The sequence below is a fragment of the Xenopus laevis genome, chromosome 3S (genome assembly GCF_017654675.1).
Source record: "Xenopus laevis strain J_2021 chromosome 3S, Xenopus_laevis_v10.1, whole genome shotgun sequence".
Lineage (NCBI taxonomy): Eukaryota > Metazoa > Chordata > Amphibia > Anura > Pipidae > Xenopus > Xenopus laevis.
The window spans coordinates 23926364-23949542 of record NC_054376.1 but is presented as its reverse complement, the minus strand read 5'-3'; the positions used below and the strand labels follow the sequence as shown (position 1 = coordinate 23949542).

General features: G+C 38.7%; 1 pseudogene; it reads right to left on the bottom strand.

The window, feature by feature from the left end:
- Positions 1-8901: 8901 nt before the first annotated feature.
- Positions 8902-22399, bottom strand: LOC108712706 (annotated as a pseudogene).
- Between the last annotated feature and the right edge of the window lie 780 nt (positions 22400-23179).

The window sequence follows — 23179 nt, the reverse complement described above, 5'->3', positions numbered from 1 at the left end:
ATCTTAGTAGGAGTCTCACACCCAGTGAAAAGAATTATCCTGTGTATAAACTGGAATTCCTGGCTCTCAGGTGGGCCATTGCAGATAAGTTGCATGACTACTTGTATGGAGTAGAGTTTGAAGTAAGAACAGATAATCCTCTCACATATATATTGACTACTGCTAAACTTGATGCCACAGGGCACCAGTGGTTAGCTGCACTGTCAAACTACGCTTTCAACCTCAAGTACAAAGCAAGGCCTAGGAATATCGAAGCGGATGTAAATAAAATGTAGCTTAAAAAGTTTAACAACAACATCTTATTTGTGGTACAAAAAGCCTCATGCGTTACACGCCCCTCCTGGGCACTTAATCATAAACTGAATCGGTTTTTACCCACAATGCTATGTTTTTCTCTGAATTCCAGTATAATTATAAGCAAACCTGCATAAAAGTTTGGACCCGAATGATCTGTATTTGGGTGCATGTTTCCTCTACAATGTAAGGTGAAGCCGAATGAGAGCACACCTCTTTTTTTTTATTGCATTTAAATGCATTCAAATTTGCCAGCATTTAAATGCATTCAAATTTGCATGTACACAAAGTACATGAATCCAGGTACTTACTACTCAGTCAAGACTGATGCAAGGTACAAGGCTCAGTTGTGTTTCAGTACTCACCTTGTACACTATAAGCAAAACTGACATATAGGTATCAACTGCAAGTCTGAGTCAAGCATTATGATTTAAAGGAAAACTATACCCCCAAAATGAAAACTTAAGCAACATATAGTTTATATCAAATGAAGTGGCCTATTAAAGAATCTTACCAAACTAGTATATATATATTTAAGTAAATATTACCCTTTTACATCTCTTGCCTTGAACCATGGTCTCTGTGCTGCCCCAGAGATCACCTGACCAGAAATACTGCAGCTCTAACTGTAACAGGAAGAAGTGAGATTAAAAGACAAAACTCTCTCTGTTAATTGGTTACCTAAAAAGTATAATTTGTTTGGTTTGTTTGTGTGCACTGTGAATCATATGATTCCAGGGGACTGCCCTTATTTTTTAAAATGGCAGATTTCTATTTAGGATTACCCAATGGCACATACTACAAAAAAAAAAGTATATTATTATGAAAATGGTAAATTTACATGAAGCAGGGTTTTACATATGTACTGTTTTCCTTGCCGCTAAATGCACTGCGCCACTTCAAAGATACCCTTTGAAGCTACACAACCAGGGTGTGAGTACATGAGATAACTACTCAGAGGCCTTTACATCTGGCGACAAGTAGAACCTTTCCCCAGCTATTCCTGACCATATTAACTAGGTGATGTTTGTTAATCATGATAAGCCTGATGAAAGTTTGGGGACTTTCTACTCATGTCATGCTGACCTAGAATATTATAGAATATTATTCAAGAAAGAGACTTAGCTTAAAGTGGTATACAGGCATATATTAGATATAGTATATATGTGACTAAAAATAAAGGCTACCTTACCAAAGGCGGTCGTCTTGCTACGTGCATTCCTACAGAGGAAAACAGGCTGTTAATCACCATTTGCAGACTGTCATTGCACTATACGCTACAATGACGGGGGGGGGGGGCAAGGGTAGAGCGAGTTCTGACGATCAAGGTGCAGACTTCTTTAAAAGCAGATCAGCGGCTAAAAAAACAGCTCACGGGATCCCAAGGTGCAGACTCAACAGATCAAGAATCATCCAGTGCCCCTTGCACAAAGAAAGATATTCAAGAACTAAAACAGTTTTTATGTGGATTTAAAGAGGATATCCAATCAGAACTCAGAAACTCCTTGGCAGAGATCACCTCTGAACTTTCTTCTGTGGATCAAAAACTCCAGACAGTTAATCAGGACCAAGGAGAGGCTTAGCAATTCAGAACCACAGATTCAAGACTTGCAATTGCAACTAAAAGAGCTCCAAGACTCACAAGAAGACCTAGAAAATCGTTCCAGACGGAACAATCTACACATTAGAAGTGTTCCTGAAATGGTGCAACTGGAGTCTTTTCTGAAAAGATATTTTAAACAACTACTGCTGAACATGCAAGGGAGTGACCTACTGATGGACAGAGCCCACAGAGCACTCAGAGCGAGACCAAAGAGTGATGCACCCCCTAGAGACATCATCGTATGCTTCCATTACTTCCGCACAAAAGAAGCAATACTAAATGCGGCTCGAGAAAATCCGATAGAAATTGATGGAATTAAACCAGCATACATCACAGAGGCTCTTAAACACCTGGAAGGCCAACAAGAGACAATAGCGGACGAGGAGCAATAGTCATCTTCATCTGGATTACCATTGGGAATAGGTTAAAAGCTGAGATGGACAAAGACTGATCTTGACTTTCAACCTGTGCAGTTCCTTTGGTACACAAAATGGAATAACCAGTTATAGACTTGTTTACAAGACCTTCAAGCAAGAATTCTACTTGTTCCTGAATAACGTTGTTTGGGAGGAAGTGGGATGACAGACATTTATCCAGAGATGAGACCCAAAAGCCAGACAAGATCCTCTAAATCCAGATGGCGGACCTCCAGGTGTCTCACTTCAATAGATCGAGAATAATCCAACAGCTGAGATGGACAAGGACTATTTTTGACCTCTAACCCATGTAGTATTCTTGGAACATAGAAAGGAGGTACCAGCTACAAGATCTGTCTATGAGACTCTCAGGAAAGGACTCTATCTGCTCTTTAAAGGGCATGTAAAGTCTAAAGTAGAATAAGGCTAGAAATGCTGTATTTTGTATACTAAATATAAACATGAATTTACTGCACCACAAGCCTAATCAAACAATAATAATTATTTATTATTTAGTTGGCTACAGGTCACCATCTTGTAACTTTGTTAAACTTCTTTGCAAGACTAAGACTGTGCACATGCTCAGTGTGGTCTGGGCTGCTTAGGGATCCTCATAAACAAAGCTGCTTGAGTTCTGCATGGCTGGGAAGTAAGGTGGGGGCTCCCCCTGCTGTTCATAAGTATGGTTGTTTCCCTGCTCAGCAGTTAGGGACCATCTTACAATTCCTATCCACAGCAGTAAATGAAGGGAGAATTTCACTGCATACAGTCTGGTTTCTTATAAAAAAACGGTACACATTTTTTAATTAAAGTTTATTGGAGATAGGTTTCTTTTTCATTAAAGAAAGTTAAAATGGGATTTTATTTTTTTGCCTTTACATGCCCTTTAATGACATTATCTGGGGAGAAATAGACTGATACCCTTCCGTCCGGAGATGAGATCCAGATGCCAGGCAAGATTTTCTAACCTCAGATGGCAGACCTCCAGGTTTTTCATTTCAATCGTTTGTGTTTATTACTTGTTTAAATTTCTTTATCTTAAATAGTTTATTTGATGCATAGTTGAATGATTATGTATTTTATATGTTTGCATACACCAGGGGCTGGGGGAGGGCATACCCAACTGATAACCTACTAGTCTCACTCCTACTATGGGTAACCCCAGTGGATACAACCTACTTTGTAACCCGATAGTGGACCCCAAGATACCCTGGGATACTGCTTGCCCAGGGCCCCCTCCCCCTATCTAAGTTGAAACTTTCCCAGTTCTCCCCTTACCCACACTCACAATGTTAGAGGGCTCAACTCCCCAAACAAAAGGAAGATGTCACTAACTGATTATACTAAAATGAGAGCAGATGTGGTCCTATTACAAGAGACTCACTTTTCACGCACTTCATTTCCAAAGTACATGAGCAAAGCATATCCAACTTGCTTTTATCCAGTGGAAACACGAAATCGAAAGGGGTGGCTATCCTAATCCATAGACATGTGAAATTACAATTACAAAAAAAATTTATAGATCAGGTGGGCCGCTATGTGTTACTGGTCTGTTGCAAAACCAAATGGTCACGAAGGCCTCAGTTTATGCACCGAATACAAGAAAGGCAAAGTTTTTTTTTTGACATTTTTTGAGAAATTAGCAGAGGTAAAAGAGGACAGATTGATAGTAGGGGGAGACTTTAATACAATCTTAAACAACAACTTGGACAGAACCAGAGATACCCTGACAGCCATACAGCCCCTAGAACTCTCATGGGATACCAAACGTCTAACAAAACATCTGAGAAACTTGGCTATGGTAGACATATGGGGGTATGTTTATCAAAGAGTGAAGTTAATAGTGAAGTTCCGCTACTAGAGTGAAATTCCGCAGCTCTCCATTCATTTCTATGGGATTTTTATAGGCGTATTTATTAAAGGGTGAACTTTCACTTTCACCCATTGATAAATACGCCCTTCAAAATCCCATAGAAATGAATTGAGAGCTGCGGAATTTCACTCTAGTGGTGGAACTTCACTGTTTGATAAATTTACCCCATGGAGAGAGAGGCACCCCCCTGACAGGGACTACACGTACTTCTCCTCAGTACACAATTCATATTCACGTATCGATTTCCTATTCACCAACACAGGTTGCTGTAGTGGGGAGAGCCAATATACATGCTATAACATGGTCAGATCATGGGATGGTAGAGGCTATCTTTGATCGGTGGGATGCCATAAGAGGTAGAAGTACCTGGAAACTAAATGATTCACTGCTTATAGATCAGGAGACTTGTACAACTGTGAGAAAGACCCTGACAGATTACTTTAAAGAAAACAATCTCTTCTATAGCAGAGGAGTTACATGGATTGTCAATACAACACAAACAAAATCCCACCCCAGCAGCCCTACAACGAATTAACCTACTGAGAATGCAACTCCTGGCAGACAAGGCAGCATTTGCCTTAAACAGAACTAAACAGAAATACTTTGAATATGCCAATAAACCCCACACCATGCTGGCACGCAAGTTAAGAGACTACAATGCAACACACACCATTCATGCCATGCGGGACTCAAAGGGACATATTACACAAGACACGCTCAAGATAGCAGATTCGCAAATTTTATGCGGAGCTGTATTCAGACGATAAAGGCAACACAATCAAGGCAGTCCCACTTTATATCAGACTGGATCAAACCCTCCCTTTTACCTATGCATCAAGAACAACTACAGGCTCCCATCACACAAGAAGAAATTCAAGAAGCTATCAAAAATGCCAAATCAGGCAAATCTCCAGGCCCTGATGGCTACTCGCCCAGATACTATAAACAATTTTCTGAAATTCTATCTCCTCAGCTGGTCACACTCTACCAATCTTTCCTAGAAGGTCGTCCCCCTACACCTCACATGCAAGCAGCAACTATCTGTATGATCCACAAAGAGGGAAAAGACCCACTAAACTGTGAAAGCAATCACCCAATATCCTTGATAAATGTACTGTAGACATGAAACTGTTTGCAAAAATCCTGGCCACCAGACTAGCCCTTCACTTACCCTTGCTAGTACACCCTGATCAAGTGGGATTTATCCCAGGCAGGCAGGCGGCAGACAATGTCAGGAAAGCCATCACCTTAACCTATCTAGCACAGAAGCAGTCAACCTCCACTATGTTGCTGTCACTGGATGCTCAAAAGGCTTTCGATAGGCTGAACTGGAAATATATGATGACAATACTAGATAGATTTGCCGCTTCCCTTCCTGCGCGGAGTACAACAGCTTTACAAAGCCCCCTCAGCCAGAGTCACAATGATGGGATCTCTCTCGGAGGAGATCAGAATAAGAGGGGGAACGAGACAAGGTTGCCCACTCTCCCCTCTCCTGTTTGCACGCTCATTGGAGCAACTAGCCAACGCCATAAGAAACCATTCACAAATAATGGGCATCGGGGTAGGTGAGACAGATCATAAAATCAGTTTATATGCAGATGACATTCTTCTTACCGTAAGCTCACCTCAAACCTCATTACCACATCTGAAAAAATTGCTAGACCAATTTTGCCTCATTTCTGGGTTCAAGATTAACCACTCCAAATCACAAGCAATCTCAATTAAAATGCATCCTATGGAGAAAAAACTATTACAACTCAATTTTGATTTCCATTGGCAAGAACAGGCAATCAAATATCTCGGAATACAACTACCCTATCAAATATGAACTCCTGTACGACAACAACCATGCTCCACTACTGACCTCCTTAAAAACATAAAAAAAGCTTAAAACTTGGAGCAAATATGGACTCTCTTGGTTTGGCCATATTTCGGCAGTACTTCGCAAGATATTATATCTATTTAGAGTCCTCCCAGTATACTTCTCAGAAAGAACAGCTAACTCCCTGCAAAAGGCCATCACGAATTTCGTCTGGGATAATAAATGACCTAGAATAAAACTGGACATAATGACAAAGCCAAAAAAAATAGGAGGAATAGGGGTGCCACACATATTTAGATACTATATGACAGCGAGACTTTCTGAAGTAGTATCAGTGCATAAAACTCCTAGCATGCTGTGGTTAGAAATTGAAAACACGAGCCTGACCCCTATGACATTGGATCAGATCATATGGATACCAGGAAAAGATAGAGACATACCTAACCACCTCCCCCCCCCACAACAATGCACTCACTACAAGTCTGGGATAGATATAGAGAAAAGCTACATCTATCCTCACGCAACTCATTATTCTGTACATTCTTGAGAAATAAAAAATTCCTCCCAGGGATAGAAACAAAAGACTTTCTCCCCTGGATAGATAACAAAGCACATCTCTGTTCAACCTTAGTAACAGGGCGAGAGATACGTACCTTTCCAGACCTTAAAGACAACCTCCAAATTCCAAACGGCCAGTTCTTCAGATACGTCATTTTGTAACACAAACTTTCTTACAGAGCAACACCCCGATACCAGCCTCCACACGATTCGAACTTTTGTGCAATAACTCAGATCAGACTGTTCACTTGATATCACTAATATACGACAGGCTTGCGGAAGATAATACCACTTTAGCACAACCGTATATAAATAAATGAGAAGGAGATCTACCAGAGTCAATTGACAAGGAACAGTGGCAAACAATTTGGGATAAAGCAGGTAAAACATCGGTGTGCACCATAATATTGGAGAAGGCCTATAAATTGATATTTAGATGGTACTGCACTCCCTCAAAGCTGGCCCACCTCTCAAGTAACAGCCTTCCCTCGCAATGTTTTCGAGGATGTGGAGAGCGGGGTACATTTTACCACATGTGGTGGACCTGCAAGATTGTTCGAGAATTCTGGAAAATGGTGGCCCACACTTTATCTGCCATTTTTAAACTTTCCATAGAGCCCGACCCTTTATCATTCCTCTTGGCTCTACCTCTCACAGCACTGAAGACTTCAGATTCTAATAAACTAGCGACACATATACTCACGGCAGCGAAGACGATAAGAGCTGCTAAGTGGAAGAGCACTTACTTACCAAATCAACAGGCCCTTATCACTGAAGTGAAATGGATAAGAAACATGGAAACCATTAGAGCATATCTACAAGGTACAGGATACAAAACTGCACTGTTATGGCTCCCATGGGCTGAATTCGAGACAGCCCAAACTGACTCAATGGTTTGGCTCCTCTGCTCTCATCCTCTGACCCTCCTTCCTCACTTTCTCTCCCCTCCTTCCCCTCACTATTACTTTTATTGTTTACTTTTTTCCTTCCCTCTTGGACCTATGCGAAGCATTGATAGGTTGAGCACATGACGACAGCACTAATAAAGACAATGATACGCTTATATGCTCAATACAAAGGTTTATTGGTAACACAAAGATATGTCTATAGCAGTGCTTGCAAGTTTTGTTATACCAATCTAAGATAATGTAACTGAACTAATCGTACATGTGCTAATATTATGCTTGTAAGAGTAATTTCTTTTTTCTATGAAAATAAAATCTTCAAATAATAAAAAAATTGTTTTATGCAATATATTTTTATAGAAACCTACATTGTTTAGGGGTATAGTTTTCCATTAATGAGCAAAATTCTACTCACATTGCATCATTTAGTGCTAGGCCAGTAGTTAATAAATACAACTCCTATTGGTATGTGCTTACAGATGCATGTAGATAGCAAAACATCAGAGGTGGTAACAGCAGCAGTAATGATGGAATGCAGTGGATGGAGATGAGATTTTGGGAGATTAGCTAGTAATATGTTTATTACAGGATATAACTTAACCAACCGGTTGTACAACACTGAATACAAATTGTACACTTCACCTCTGTCTTTAAATATATGCCTATATATTCTACCCCCATCCTGATAGAAGGTGATATGGATCAACCAATAAACTGACTGAACTAATGCTATTTAGATTTTTTTTAGACTCAAGTGCGCTGAACCAATTGAAGTGTTTCTGAGGGAACCCTGGAGCTACCACCTGGTCTGAAGGTGGCTGTAACTACAGGATTCCTCTGCTTCATAGGTGCAGCCAGTGGTGGAACTACCGGGGGGGGGGTGACTACACCAGGGGAAAGATTTACTTGAGGGCGAAATGGCTAATACTAGCGTCAATTCGCTAGCGTTACCGCCCGCAGGGACATCGCCAATTTACTAACAGGCGCAGGCATCACTTCGCTAGCGAAAGAGATAGATGCTAGTGGTCATTCGCACTCTATCGCCAGGCGACAATTCATTCTGGCAAATGGACGTTACTCCACAAATTCAATAAAATGGGGATTTTACTGAATATTACCTCTTTTGCCAGACTTGCCTTCGCCAGCTCAGACCAGGCGAAGTGCACTGGAGTGCATAGATCTTCCTCAACCTACTGTTACTTACATCATATTTTTTTAGTGGAAAAAGCTTCTAAGTCCAAAAAATGCTGGCATGATAGCCTGCAAAAGTCCTTAAAAATATTTTGGGGTTACCGGGTTCCCCCATAAATTTTCTAACATATGGAACATTAACTATACAGTGGGCTCATGTGGAGGGCATTATAACAACGCTATTTTCTTTATTAAAGTTCCCTGGACTTGTGTAATGTAATGTATTTGTTGCAAAATTCAACTTTAAATTTCCCGCTGTATGCAAATGAACCTGAGCACAAGACCTCTAGCGAATTTGCTCTAGGCAGAAATGAGCGCTAGCGAATCTTCGCTTTCAATTGCTCACATTGCCAAAGTAACACTTGCGAAACGTCGCCAGGGTTTGGCGTCCACAATCTAAACTCCACATTCCAGTGAATTTGCGTTTTCTGGGTGAATTTTCACCTGGTGAAGCGGTCGCTGACGAATTTCTGTCCTCTGTTGCTTGCACAAGCCCATTGAAGCTTGCCGTTGGTTAAATAAGGCACAATCCTTTCATTCTGCTTAAAGAAGAATGAGTGCTCTTGTTGTTGGCCAGTAGGTTGTGCCCTTGTTAGAGGCCATCTCCTCATCAATAGTGTCACATATTTGGAAAGATGTCACAAGTCTTCCTCCTCTTGTTTCTCCTCTTGGTTTAGCACAGGCTGAAAGACACAATGAAATTTAATTTGTCTCATATTATCTGAAAAAAAATACCATGCTGTTTATTCAAAAACACCAATCATCACATACAAATGTTTTAATTATATTGCTTTTGAGCAATCACATTAATTTCAAGTGTAAGAAACAGCTGCCACTTGTAAATGATGTGATGGTACATTATACCCCATTTAATTCAGTTTTTTTTACCCTGGAATTTATCTGCCATCTGAATTTTTTCTATAGGTGTTAATGGCTTATGCAAGGACGGAAGTGCTTTTATACCACTTTTTTTTATGCTTTTTACATGGTTTTTGAAATATAAATCATTGCATAAAACTTGATAAATAGACCTGTAAGTACAAAGTAACCTAGTTGTCTTACCATTGTCTCTTCTTTGCCAGGTGGGTTGCGCAGTAAAAAGAGTAGAGGGGCATAAGCAATGTTTAATATACCCAATATTATCGCTAGCCAGGTGAATCCAAGGGTCTTGGCAATGGCTCATCCACACGACGGCCCTAAAAGTTCAGAAAGTTAAATTTTAACCCGAGTAAGCCCAACATTTTGCCTGTTTTTTGACTTAACCTTTTCACATTGCAAAATGAAAGTGCCACAGTATCTTTCTCTACTGAGCCCATGTCATTATTGAAACTGTATCTGTATATGAATCAAAGGTTAGCCTGGTTAAATGTGGCAGTTTGCCATTTTACTTGCCATTTCTTAGGAAAAACATAGTACTGTTCTTTTCATTCATCCCATCTCCCATTTGTCTTCCCAATGTGTTCTACATATTTGAGCCATTTTCACTCATGGGCCAAAAATAAAAACAGGTATCCAAGATGAAGGGTTTTTGAAAATGCAGGAAATGTATCAAATTGCTAGTCTTTGGAAAAGTCCTGAGTTTATTTTTGCCCCGCAAATGTTATTTAATATCTTTTATTACACTATGTTATATTTGGGTCTTACAGGATATTGAAATGTATTGTACAGGGGATATGATCTATTGCCATGTATGGCTGTACTGCTGACAGCATTACCAATACTCCGGTGTAAGAACCAATATTGATGGTTCCATCTGTAAGTCAGAAGAAGTAGTCCAATACAATAAATTATACCTATGAAATAATTTTTTGAATACAGTCCCCTAATTTAAAAGGAAATTTATACATGTTTTATGAACCTTGAGTACGGCTGTAGATCTACATGGTTACATACCCAGTGCATAACCAATACAAAGAGCGATATCAGAGATGACATAGATGCCTCCATAGTCGGAAGTGTGCCGTAAATCTACCAGCTGTGCCAAGTGGCATAACTGATGTCTCCATCAATCCAAAACCAAATCCAAGCGCAGCAGTAGGTCCAATGAGTCCGTAAATATTAACTGCTAAAGGCATCTAAAAAAGAAAACATGAAAAAACAAGGAAGCAGCATTATATAAACAACAAAATACTCCATGTGGCTATTGTACTAGATTAAGATTAGGATAAACTGCTCAGATGCAAGCTTCTATAGAAGTCACTGGGAAATGTATTTTCAATATTCTAGCTATTTTATTGTTTTATTTTTTTTAACAATTGAATTTGTAAGAATGCATGAAAAAATAAGATTTTTCATGCAGCCAAGTTTCTATCTATGATGAAATATGATTCAAGTTATTTGCAAATATGCTAGCAATTAAGAAGAAAAATTGAGATTGAATATAATTATAATCTTTTTTATTTGCAAGCACAGCTAGAAAAACCTTGAATTTAAAAATGAATAAATAGGGATGCACCGAATCCACTATGGGATTTGTCCGAAACCTTGAATCATTCATGAAAGTTGTGGGCGAATACCAAACGGAATCCAAATCCTAATTAGCATATGCAAATTAGGGACAGGAAGCGAAAAAAGTGGAAAAAACATGTTTTACTTCCTTGTTTTGTGACAAAATGCTAATTATTTCCCTTTCAGACTCTAATTTGCATATGCAAATTAGGATTGGATTAGGTTCGGCAAGGCACAAGGATCTGACTGATCTGAATCGTGCTGAAAAAGGCTGAATCCTGGCTGAATTCCAAACCAAATCCAGGGTTCAGTGCATCCCTATTAATAAACCAACCTCTTTATGTCTAAAATAGACATGGAATGCTTGGGTCGGTGACCCCTATTTTTGGCGGAAAAGGAGGGAGTTTGGTACTTACAAACAGGGTACTGATTCCTATTATTATCAATCCAAGCATAATGCATAGCCACCTGTAATATGGAAGAAAATCAGGTCACTAATTGGCTAATAAGACGATAAGGTATAGTAGGCTGCTTTTAGTTTTTACTAGTTTTTACCTTACCTCCCAATTTTTTGTGCAAGCCCCCCAAAAACATTCAGACCAATGAAATATGTGATCACAGAAGGAAGGAAAGCAAGCCCTGTTGAAAAATAGGAATATACAAATTAAGTTCATATGTTCAAGGGAAAACAGGCTTTGTTAATAAGATGATTCCTGTCTCAGCAAAGAAACACGTTGCAACTTTGGTCTGCATTACTTTCTATTGTTCCTGGCCTTACTTTTGTTTATTTATTTATTTTTCCCATAAACAAAAAGTACAGTGATCCGTTGATCGTTAATGTCATGCCAGTCAGAATTACCGTGTTTTCAATTTTGGGATAGGTCATGTGAGTATGGGGAGTCACAAAATAAGAGCAGAAAAATGCTGGTACATTTTCCTGTTGTTCCTAGCCTCACTTTTTTATTCCTTACCACTACAATTATGTTAGTGTAATATGTATGCCGTAGCTTGTCCATGAACTCTCACGATTTGAGAATAAGAAATATGCTAGCGATCAAGGAAAAATGTGTTAAAGTATAATTGGGGTTGAATTTAGAGAATTTCAAATTTGAAAATTTGTAAAGCAAACACTTAAAGGATGACAACTTTCATATTCTAAGACTATATGCAGTTGGTTTTAGATTTTTATTTTTTATGTTTTTTTAATTATTTGTCTTTCTGTTCAGCAGCTCTACAGCAGATGTCTGGTTGCTAGGGTACTGTTTACCCTAGCAACCCACAAGAATGCAAGAAATGGGTAATAACCTTGCAAAAATAACAATTAACATGCATCTGAATGCAAATCTGCAACTGGAAGGAATTTCCACAGTAATTAACTGTAACTAAACAGATGAGAACATACCAAGTTGATAGCGGGGGGCGCACATGATTTCCATCATTCTAATGGGTATAGTTGGTTCCAGCATTCCAAAGGTAAGATTAGCAATACAGAGACCCACTAGTGAAGAAAAACAAGTGAGGCTCAGCACAAATTACACAAAATATCAATTAAAGACATTTAGGGGCCGATTCACTAACTTCGAGTGAAGGATTCAAAGTAAAAAAACTTCGAATTTCAGTGTTTTTTGGGCTACTTCGACCATCGAATGGGCTACTACGACCTTCGACTACGACTTTGAATCAAACTATTTGAACTAAAAATCTTTCGACTATTCGACCATTCGATAGTCGAAGTACTGTCTCTTTAAGAAAAAACTTTGACCCCCTAGTCGCCATCTAAAAGCTGCCGAACTCAATGTTAGCCTATGGGGAAGGTCGACGGATATTCCTTCAATCGTTGGATTAAAATCCTTCGAATCAAAGGATTTTATCGTTTGATCGAAGGAATACTCCTTCGATCGGTCGATCGCAAGATTTGTGCTAAAATCCTTCGACTTCGATATTTGAAGTCGAAGGATTTTAATTCCCAGTCGAATATCGAGGGTTAATTAACCCTCGATATTCGACCCTTTGTGAATCGGCCCCTTAATATTGAGCAAGAGTTTTGAGAGTTACTAGTAAAAGAAGGAAATATATAATCAATATATTACTGACAGATTGCTTATTATCCCCTTCCCACTCCCACCAATTCTGCCTTTTCCTTTGGAATGTTTAAATGAACAGTATTTACCTACAGTATATACACCTTTTTTTACCATGAGCAAAATGAACAGATCATTGTTTTGTTGTTACACTCACTACAACTCTGTAATCAGCTGAGTTAGTTTAAATTCGCAAAATATTTATATATTGAAGCCCCTCAGATCAGCAGAAGCCTAGTATGCAGGAGGTTTTATCGTTGCAGTGGTAACATAGGAGGAGGAAATTTTATTTGGGAAGGCTACCAGCATTTCATTGACAAATTCATAATTATATATGTATATATAGCAATTGATCTCTTTGTGGGGAGGCAAAACTTATTCTCAGTCTATGGCTGGTAATCTTCCACCCGCATCTGCTTGCAAGAACCAGGATGTTGGAAACTAAAACCAGTCTCAGTTTTTCTATTTGCCTTGTTTAAGGGATCCTGTCATCGGAAAACATGTTTTTTTCAAAACACATTCTGTACTGAAATCCATTTCTCAAAAGAGCAAACAGATTTTTTTATATTCAATTTTGAAATCTGACATGGGGCTAGACATTTTGTCAATTTCCCAGCTGCCCCTGGTCGTGTGACTTGTGCCTGCACTTTAGGAGAGAAATGCTTTCTGGCAGGCTGCTGTTTTTCCTTCTCAATGTAAATGAATGTGTCTCAGTGAGACATGGGTTTTTACTATTGAGTGCTGTTCTTAGATCTACCAGGCAGCTGTTATCTTGTGTTAGGGAGCTGTTATCTGGTTACCTTCCCATTGTTCTTTTGTTTGGCTGCTGGGGGGGGAGGGGTGATATCACTCCAACTTGCAGTACAGCAGTAAAGAGTGATTGAAGTTTATCAGAGCACAAGTCACAGGACTTGGGGCAGCTGGGAAATTGACAATATGTCTAGCCGCATGTCAGATTTCAAAATTGAATATAAAAAAATCAGTTTGCTCTTTTGAGAAATGGATTTCAGTGCAGAATTCTGCTGGAGCAGCACTATTATTTGATTCATTTTGTAAAATGTTTTCTTCCCATGACAGTATCCCTTTAGCTCAAGAAATAACAAAACAGAAATTTGTCTTAATTAACAATAGGCAAAAAGTATGTTCAGCAAAAGCTCTATTGGGTAAAATTGCCCCGTTCTCACCTGCAGTCACCATAATGTAAGGGTCCAAGAGAAGATTTTTGTAGGGTGTGGGAGGAATAGCCTATGTAAAAAAGAAAGTGTGTTTAAAAACTGGTCTAATCTATTTCTTTTGTTCCTTTAGAACCTACTGATAGGTAATCATAATTGCAGATACTTACTGTTGGGGATAACTTTGTAGGCCGAAGTACACAAAGCTGGAGTGCTAGGGACAAAGAGACAAGGTAATGCCATTTGGGTTATTAGATACCCATCACATATATAGTAGTATTAGATAGCTAATACTATTTCAAAACATATAGTTTGTAGTAATCACTGCCCTAGGAAGTTGCTAGAGGGTTAATAGAATAATAGCAGTAATCAATTGGATTCTGTCATGATTTTCATGGTGTAGCTTTTATTTCTAAATTATACTCTTTACTTTACATGTTACTCACTCTACCATATAACATTTTATTCCTGAAAAAAAACTGTGTAATTTTTTATCTAAAATATATATGTGTGTAGGCAGCCATCTCAGGTCATCAGTTTATCAGAGCACAAGTGACATGGCTGAGGGCACCTGAGAAACTGACATGTCTAGTCCTATGTCAGATTTAAAAATTATATATAAAAACATCTGTTTGTTCTTTTTAGTTCAGAATTCTGCTGAAGCACACTAAGGGGCAGAGTTATCAAGGGCCGAATTTCGAAGTTAAAAATACTTCGAAATTCGACCATCGAATTGAAATACTTTGACTTCGAATATTGAAGTCGAAGTTTTTTTCAGCGAATTTGGGTATCCTGCGGTCGAAGTAAAATTGTTCGATCGAACGATGAAATCCTTAGTAGTAATCACTACTATATTTGGGGTTCAAAATTAAATAAACCGCAACATTTTTTCTCACATGAAACATGGGGACAATTTTCCCTTATTAATGTCACTGGGAATTACATAATAGTGCTGTCTTTTCGATATTCAAGCCATGTTCACTTGGGAAGGCATGGTATGGAGCCATGACCATCAACTATCCTGGCATTGTATCACTTATTTTCCTATCTCTTCTTACCTCCATTTAGAAGAGCCATGGCTGCAATAACCAGAAATGGAGAAGACTTTCCAACAAACTCATACATGGCAGAACCGAAGGGAGCCCCCGCTGCAGAGATAGACAATGTGTAAGACCTACAAATGATTGAGACTAAATATTGCAGAGATATAGTAGTTGAACAAAACTCTCTGTAATTTGTTGCACTCACTCACTCAAAAAATAATGCTTTACCAATTTATTTAGTGCTTTTAGATACAAATGTAAATATATTATATTTATATGATAGAAGAACATACTTCAAACAACTTAGAAAGGAAATGGCAAGGGCAGTCGAGGAGGTTTCATTCTTACAGTAGAGATTTGTAGCACTTGATGTACCAGCCAGGCAATGACTATCTTTTTGGTAAAGACTAGAATTAGTGATGCACTGAATCCAAGATTTGGTTAAGGATTTGGTTGAATCTGAGCCGTTTTCATCAGGATTTAGATTTAGTCAAATCCAAGTACCCAACTGAACCAAATCTGAACCCTTAAAATCACAGGACTTTAGTTTTCTTGACTACAGAAATTGGTGGGGAGGTTATCACACTTTTCTTGGATTAGGTAAGAATTAGAATTTTCTCTGATATTTTTTTATTTACAGAACTTACCAAGTAGTCCAATGGCAACACCACTCATGGCTATACCCATTGCTCTCCCTCGTTCAGCATCATCTGGATACACTTGTGCCAGCATGCCCAAAGCTAAGGGGACAGTTATATTCAATTACACCACAAAGCAGAAATATTATAATGTTCTAGAATGAATTATAAACATTTTATTTCTTGATCCTTGGAGTCCTTCTAATGAGCTTGGTCTAATTCTGCAGTCCAATACTCAACTTTTCTTTTTATTAACCAGGTCCAATAATTATCATACTATAAACTACCTTCACTATTACAGTTATTTTGCAAACTTTTATGTTGTATATATTATTACAAATAAAACAATCCCCCACAACACTTCCCCCCAGGAATAAGCTGTATCTTGGGACTCACCAGCTTTTCAAGTGAGCCTTTACAGAATCATTGGCATAGAATATATTTTTTTAAGGAGTATTTCATCCTAAGGCAATGTCACATTGTTGTTTTTAATCTGTGATGACCAACAAGGTATATCTGATGAAAAGCTTGCTAGCTAATTTGTAGATTTTATTGTCAGGTTCATGGCCCACATATGAAATGATTAGAATCTGAAAGATCTGATCATGACCCTCTTCTTTGGCCAATGTCATCAGATGTAAAAATAAGTGGGAGAGAAGTGCAGCCTCTGTCAGGTTTTAAAGATATCCCAATGTGGCATTGTTAGAATAGAATTTTCTATTCATATTGCAATTCATTTGGTTGGAAAGGTTTGTCCAAAGTTTTCCCAAGATCCTCAGTATGTGAAACTTTTTGGTTAGTAAGATACACTTCATTCAACTAACTGTATAGTTTTGTGCATGTCATAAATACTGTAGGTGAATTGTCTTAAAATCATATGTTAGAAATATTTTACCAGGCACTGTAGTGAAGGATGATCCAATGCCCTGTATCCCCCTGGCCACACAAAGGATGGCATATGAATTGGAAAAGGCAAACACTGCAAAATACAAAGATGCATCACTTTGAAATATAGAATATGAATGAAAGTGAAATTATTGGCAAGTGTAATTACAGGTCAGCATATGGAGGAGTGATTTAAAAGCTGTCGTGGTTATTATTTTTTTTTTTTTCTGAATATACACTTTCACTCATCCGTGGAAACTTCAACATCTGGGATCAGTTTTATTGGGATATGTGGGGTTAAAAGGTGAAGATGACAAAATACTTACTAAGAGAGGATAAGAACACAATAATAAAGCCCCAAAACAATGGGGCCTCATATCCAGTTCTAAGGGGAAAAGAGTAGCGGTAAATGAAGAAAGTAACTTTAAGTTTTTTCTTTTTTCAGTACAACTTGTTATCTCAATCAAAAGTAGTGTAGTCCCCAATTATGCATTTAGAATAAAGAGTATGCATTACAAAACTCAGCTAATTATTATTACATGTATTTACCTGTTAATGAGTTTACCCACTATGGGGTTTGTCAGAAGCTGCATTATGGCTTTAATTGCCAGGAGAAGTCCCACTCTCACGTTTTCATCATGTATATATTCCTTCCCCTTATAGCACTCCCCTTTATTTCCAGGACTCTCTGTAGTGTTAATGATCTGGTCAAGGTAAGGTTTTCTACTTGAGCTTTCTGGAAGGAGGGCATAGCTGGAAACAACATAAGAAGTGGATGAGTTCTCAAATGTTGTGTTTCTTTTCCCATACTCAGTGTCGTAGAGAATAGCTGGGGCGATTGGAGCTGCAAAAGAAACAAGTATTATTCTGTAATTATTATATATGTTTTTCTTTTATTCTAACATTGACTGAGAGGCTCTCCACTATCATTAGTTTTATTTATCTATTTTTTTCTCAGCTTTTCTATATCATTCTTTTATTGTGATTTTTTTCTTTTGGATCAAGGTGCTCTGGGCTCTTATGGTCTGGTTGCTCAAGATCTAGGGGGGGGTGGCCATTAAACTCCTACCCCACCCCCGAACCTTGATCCCCTTGTGGGTGCAATTGTTGGAACCTTTGGGTTCATAGATGGTGCCATTACCCTTGAAGTGCCTTTTGGCGGCAGGGATTGGGACAATGGGGTCTTCTAATCCTTGCGGGGAAGATGACCCTCAGACCAGAGGGGTATCCCTAAGCCTTTTAGTGAAGAGAGATCCAGACCCTTGCCCACCTTGACCCTTGCTCACTTCCTAGTCAAGACTGATGGTGAGTACAGTGCTCTAGTTTGCTTCAATGCTCACATTGGACACTATAAACATATTAGGCACATGCGTATCAGGTGCAAGTATAACTAAGGGCAAGCGTCATGTCTTAAATAGGGGGAAATTATACCCACATTTTATCATTTAGCTCTAGGCCAGTAAGAAATAAATGACTACCTACAAAAAGGTGCTTTATGCAGAGTTATTACAAGCTGTCTACATACCTAAAACACATGTAAACATACCTACAACAGTGAACAGAATGCAATCCACAATCATAGCCACTGCAATCACAAACAAGATCAACCACCGGGGGTCACACTTTTCCTTCAGACACTGACATGAAGAACATCCTCCCATAATGTTATGGAAATGGATACTCCTGAAACAAACATAGATATCTCTCATCACAAAGATGTTAAAATAAAACTGTTGGACCAATTGCAGCTTTTTCAAAATGTTATTTAAAAGATTTCCTGTTTTAATGAATAATTTAATATTTCACTATATTTCCAGTGCAGTTCAATTTTGACTCTTGTATACAAAAACATCCTTTTTTTTTTCTTTTAACAAAATGAGACTTAAAAACCAACAAGTCCAAACAGTTATTGAAATGCATTATCTGGTTGCTTGCTATCAATGGCTGACCCTTCCATTATCTACATTTTAGTTAAATATCACGTATGTTTGCTAAACAGTTATTTGTTGTAAGACCCGTAATATATGCATATGCATAAATTCATGGTTCATATTCGAGATAGACCAATGGTATCAGCCAGGGGCTTATTAACTGAATTTATAGGCAAACATAAACATGGTGCTACAGCCTAGGTTAACTAATGCAGTACATGTCAACAGGTTACTTACAACTTTCTACAGGTGATTAAAAGCATTCATATTAAAAATGTGAATTTCTGGTAACTATAGATGTGCAAAGTCTCTATACATGGATTCCACTTAAAGGAGAAGGAAACCCCCAGGGCGCTAAACCCCTCCCCCCCTCCCCTGTGCTGCCCCCCCTCCCTCCTCCCCCTGGCCTACCTGTCCCCCTGGGCAAATGCCCCTAACTTTTTACTCACCCCTCTGCGCAGGTCCTGTCCACGGAGTACGCAGTCGCCATCTTCTCCCACGCGCGTCTTCTTCCTGCTCTGATCGGCGTTTTCTGGCGCATGCGCAGTAGGAACAGGTACCGGTACGGCTCTACTGCGCATGCGCCGAATGTCACGAAGTTTTCCGATTTCACTTCGTGACATTCGGCGCATGCGCAGTAGAGCCGTACCGGTACCTGTTCCTACTGCGCATGCGCCAGAAAACGCCGATCAGAGCAGGAAGAAGACGCGCGTGGGAGAAGATGGCGACTGCGTACTCCGTGGACAGGACCTGCGCAGAGGGGTGAGTAAAAAGTTAGGGGCATTTGCCCAGGGGGACAGGTAGGCCAGGGGGGAGGAGGGAGGGGGGGCAGCACAGGGGAGGGGGGGAGGGGTTTAGCGCCCTGGGGGTTTCCTTCTCCTTTAAAGGAGAACTTAACCCTAAAAATTAATGTGACTAAAAATGCCATATTTTATATACTGAACTTATTGCACCAGCCTAAAGTTTCGGCTTCTCAATAGCAGCAATGATTCAAGACTTCAAACTTTCCACAGGGAGTCCCCATCTTGCAAAGTGTCTGCAACACTCACATGCTCAGTGGGCTCTGAGCAGCTGTTGAGAAGCTAAGCTTAGGGCTCGTCACTAATTATCCAGCAGAAAATTAGGTTGGCCTGTTATATAAGCTGATGCTACAGGGCTGATTATTAAATTATGATGCTAATTGCACTGGTTTCTGTGATGCCATGTAGTAATTATGTATAACGTTATTTGTAAAGCGCTGTTAAGGAGCCGCAGCACTGTACAGTGCATAAAAGTACTATATATATATATATATATATATATATATATATATATATATATATATATATATATATATATACACATATATATATATATATATATATATATATATATATATATATATTATATATATATATATATATATATATATATATATATATATATATATATATATAAAAGTATACATGGGGGAGACAAATCACAAATCACATATATATATATATATATATATACAGAATCATAGGACAAAACGCTTAAGAGCTATGTGGTACCAGACATAGTGGGAAGGAGGTCCCTGCCCTGTAGAGCTTACAGTCTAAGTGGGTGGGAGGCTAACATACAGATACAAATTGGAGATGAAAAAGTGCACAAGGTAAGGCATAGTCGGTAGGGACAGGACTAGGCTAATTATCTATTACTAATGAGCCTTATATTGTGACATTTATATTTTATGTGTACTGTATATTGTGAGTGGGTCCCTAAGCTCAGTAAGTGACAGCAGCACAGAGCATGTGCAGTGAATCAGCAGAAAAGAAGATGGGGAGCTACTGGGGCATCTTTGGAGACACATATCTTCACTGCTAAAGGGCTGTGGTTGCCTTGGGCAAATTTGAGAACAGACTTTTTTTCAGTTGTTTAGAACAACCATAAAGAGACATCTAAATGAGTATAATGCACTGGTACATTCTTATTTTTTACACAAAATGTCTCCTTTAATTTGCTAATGCCCTTAATATATTTCATACAAATGTCAAGCTCCCTTTGCCTTACAATAAGAACTGCATCCATTTTCTTGGTGTTACACTATACTAAGACTAAATTTAGAAAAATGTACAAACCAAAATTTACCAAATGTATACATCTTATATGTTACTGTAGGAGAAATCATCTAAGACACCATTTATATTCACTTCCAAACAAATGACTAGAATTACCATTAGGTAAATAAACGAAATAAGAAGCATTAGGTTATGAATACATTTTTGTTTCAAAGGGATTACCCAACTGATTCTATATAGTAGGGATGCACCGAATCCAGGATTCGGTTCTGGATTTGGCCAGGATCCGGCCTTTTCAGCAGGATTAGGATTCGGCCGAATCCTTCTGCCCGGCTGAACCAAATCCCAATTTGCATATGCAAATTAGGGCCGGGAAGGAAATCATGTGACTTTTTGTCACAAAACAAGGAAGTAAAAAATGTTTTCCCCTTCCAATGATTCGGTTTGTTATTCGGCAGAATCTTTTGCAAAGGATTCAGGGGGTTCGGCCGAATCCAAAATAGTGGATTCGGTGCATCCCTACTATATAGCAAATCAAGTGATGGGTCTTTGGATATACTGTCTCTATTGAGAGTCTAGAGTACAATCTGCAACTAACCAGAACAGGTTTTGGGTATAAATACTGTATATTGGGTCCCAGTTCTCGATTAATACCACAATGGTCAACTGTACATAAACATGGTGAATTATCAAAGATGGGAAATAGGAAGCTACAGATATAGAAGGAATGCAAGTTTGGAGGAACTATTACCCCTGCATATTCATTGGGCATATACGTATTGTCAGCAAGACATGATACCCAGAAAACAGACATGTTTGTACACAGTGCTTTATAAGGTGTAAACACAAAAGTGGAATTGTTATTATAAATACTCAAGTTCATCATTTCAATTTACAGTTGGGGCTAGGTTCCTGCATCAAAGGGCTTAAAATCTATAAGAAGAGACAGACTAAAACAGAAAGGGCTCGGGAAGAAGTGCTAAGGTCAAGGGTGTGTTGCTGCAGAGGAAGACTAGTTAAATGCTTTCTCTAGAAGGTGATATTTGATGAGCTTTGAGAAAAGTGTTAGTATGGGAACTTTTCCTAATGGTGGTAGAGCATCTGGAGTTGTGGTGCAATGAGCAAGAAACTTTTTATGCTTGACTACACTGGTGAACTATATGTTTAGTAGATTGTCCTAAGCTGAGTGAAGGACCTGGTAGGGAATGTATGGACAGATGAAAGTAGATACTGTATATACAGAAGAATATAGGGCTCTGAAGGCCAGAATAAGAATGTTATACTTACGTACCACTTGACCACGAGCCAGGAGAGATACTTTAGCAGTGAGGTGGTGGAGACTGATTTAGATGCAGGTGAGACAATGTGGGCAGCAGCATTGAGGATGGAATGCAGTGGGTGGAGATACAATTCTAGGAGATTAGTCAGTGATATGTTGCTTACAGTCAAAAAGAGGCAAAACAGGATATATTTAATCGACTTGTTGTACAACATTGACTACAAGCAACACACTTTGCCTCTGCAATTGTTTGGCCATTCATTCTACCCCCGTCCTGAGAGGAGGCAGGGGCGTAACTACAGAGGAAGCAGACCCTGCAGTTGCTGGGGGGCCAGGAGTGTAGGGGCCCCAGTGAAGCACTAATTAATAGAAATTTTAATTTATCTTGGTTGGCTAGGCAAACTTTTCAATATTTTGGGGTCTGAAATGTAATTTTCTGTGGGGCCCCGTAGCATCTAGTTACACCACTGAGAGGAGGGAAGTCTTTTTGGACTTCTGACTTGGACTCAGAAGTGTGTGAATTAGTAATACAGGTATGGGACCTGTTGTACAGAATGCTCAGAATTCTTGATAATGGATCTTCAAACCTTAAGTCTACTAGACAATTTGCTTCCAATAAGGATTAATTATATCTTAGTTTGGAACAAGTACAAGGTCCTGTTTTATTATTACAGAGAAAAAGGAAATACATTTTAAAAAATTGGATTATTTATATAAAATGGCGTCTATGGGAGACAGGTATTCAGTAATTCTGAGCTTTGTGGAGAATGAGCTTCAGGATAACGGATCCTATACCTGTAGTTTGTTACAAATGAATTGCTTTTTGTTATTAGACAAAATTTTATGCTATATAATAATAATAATACTCATGTTTCATATAATTTACTGATAAATTGTTATGCAATTGTATACATATTTTAAGGATTCTATTTAATGCGAATGGACACAACAAGGATTATTTATGGATAGGCAGATGTAGGAGACAGATATGAAAGATA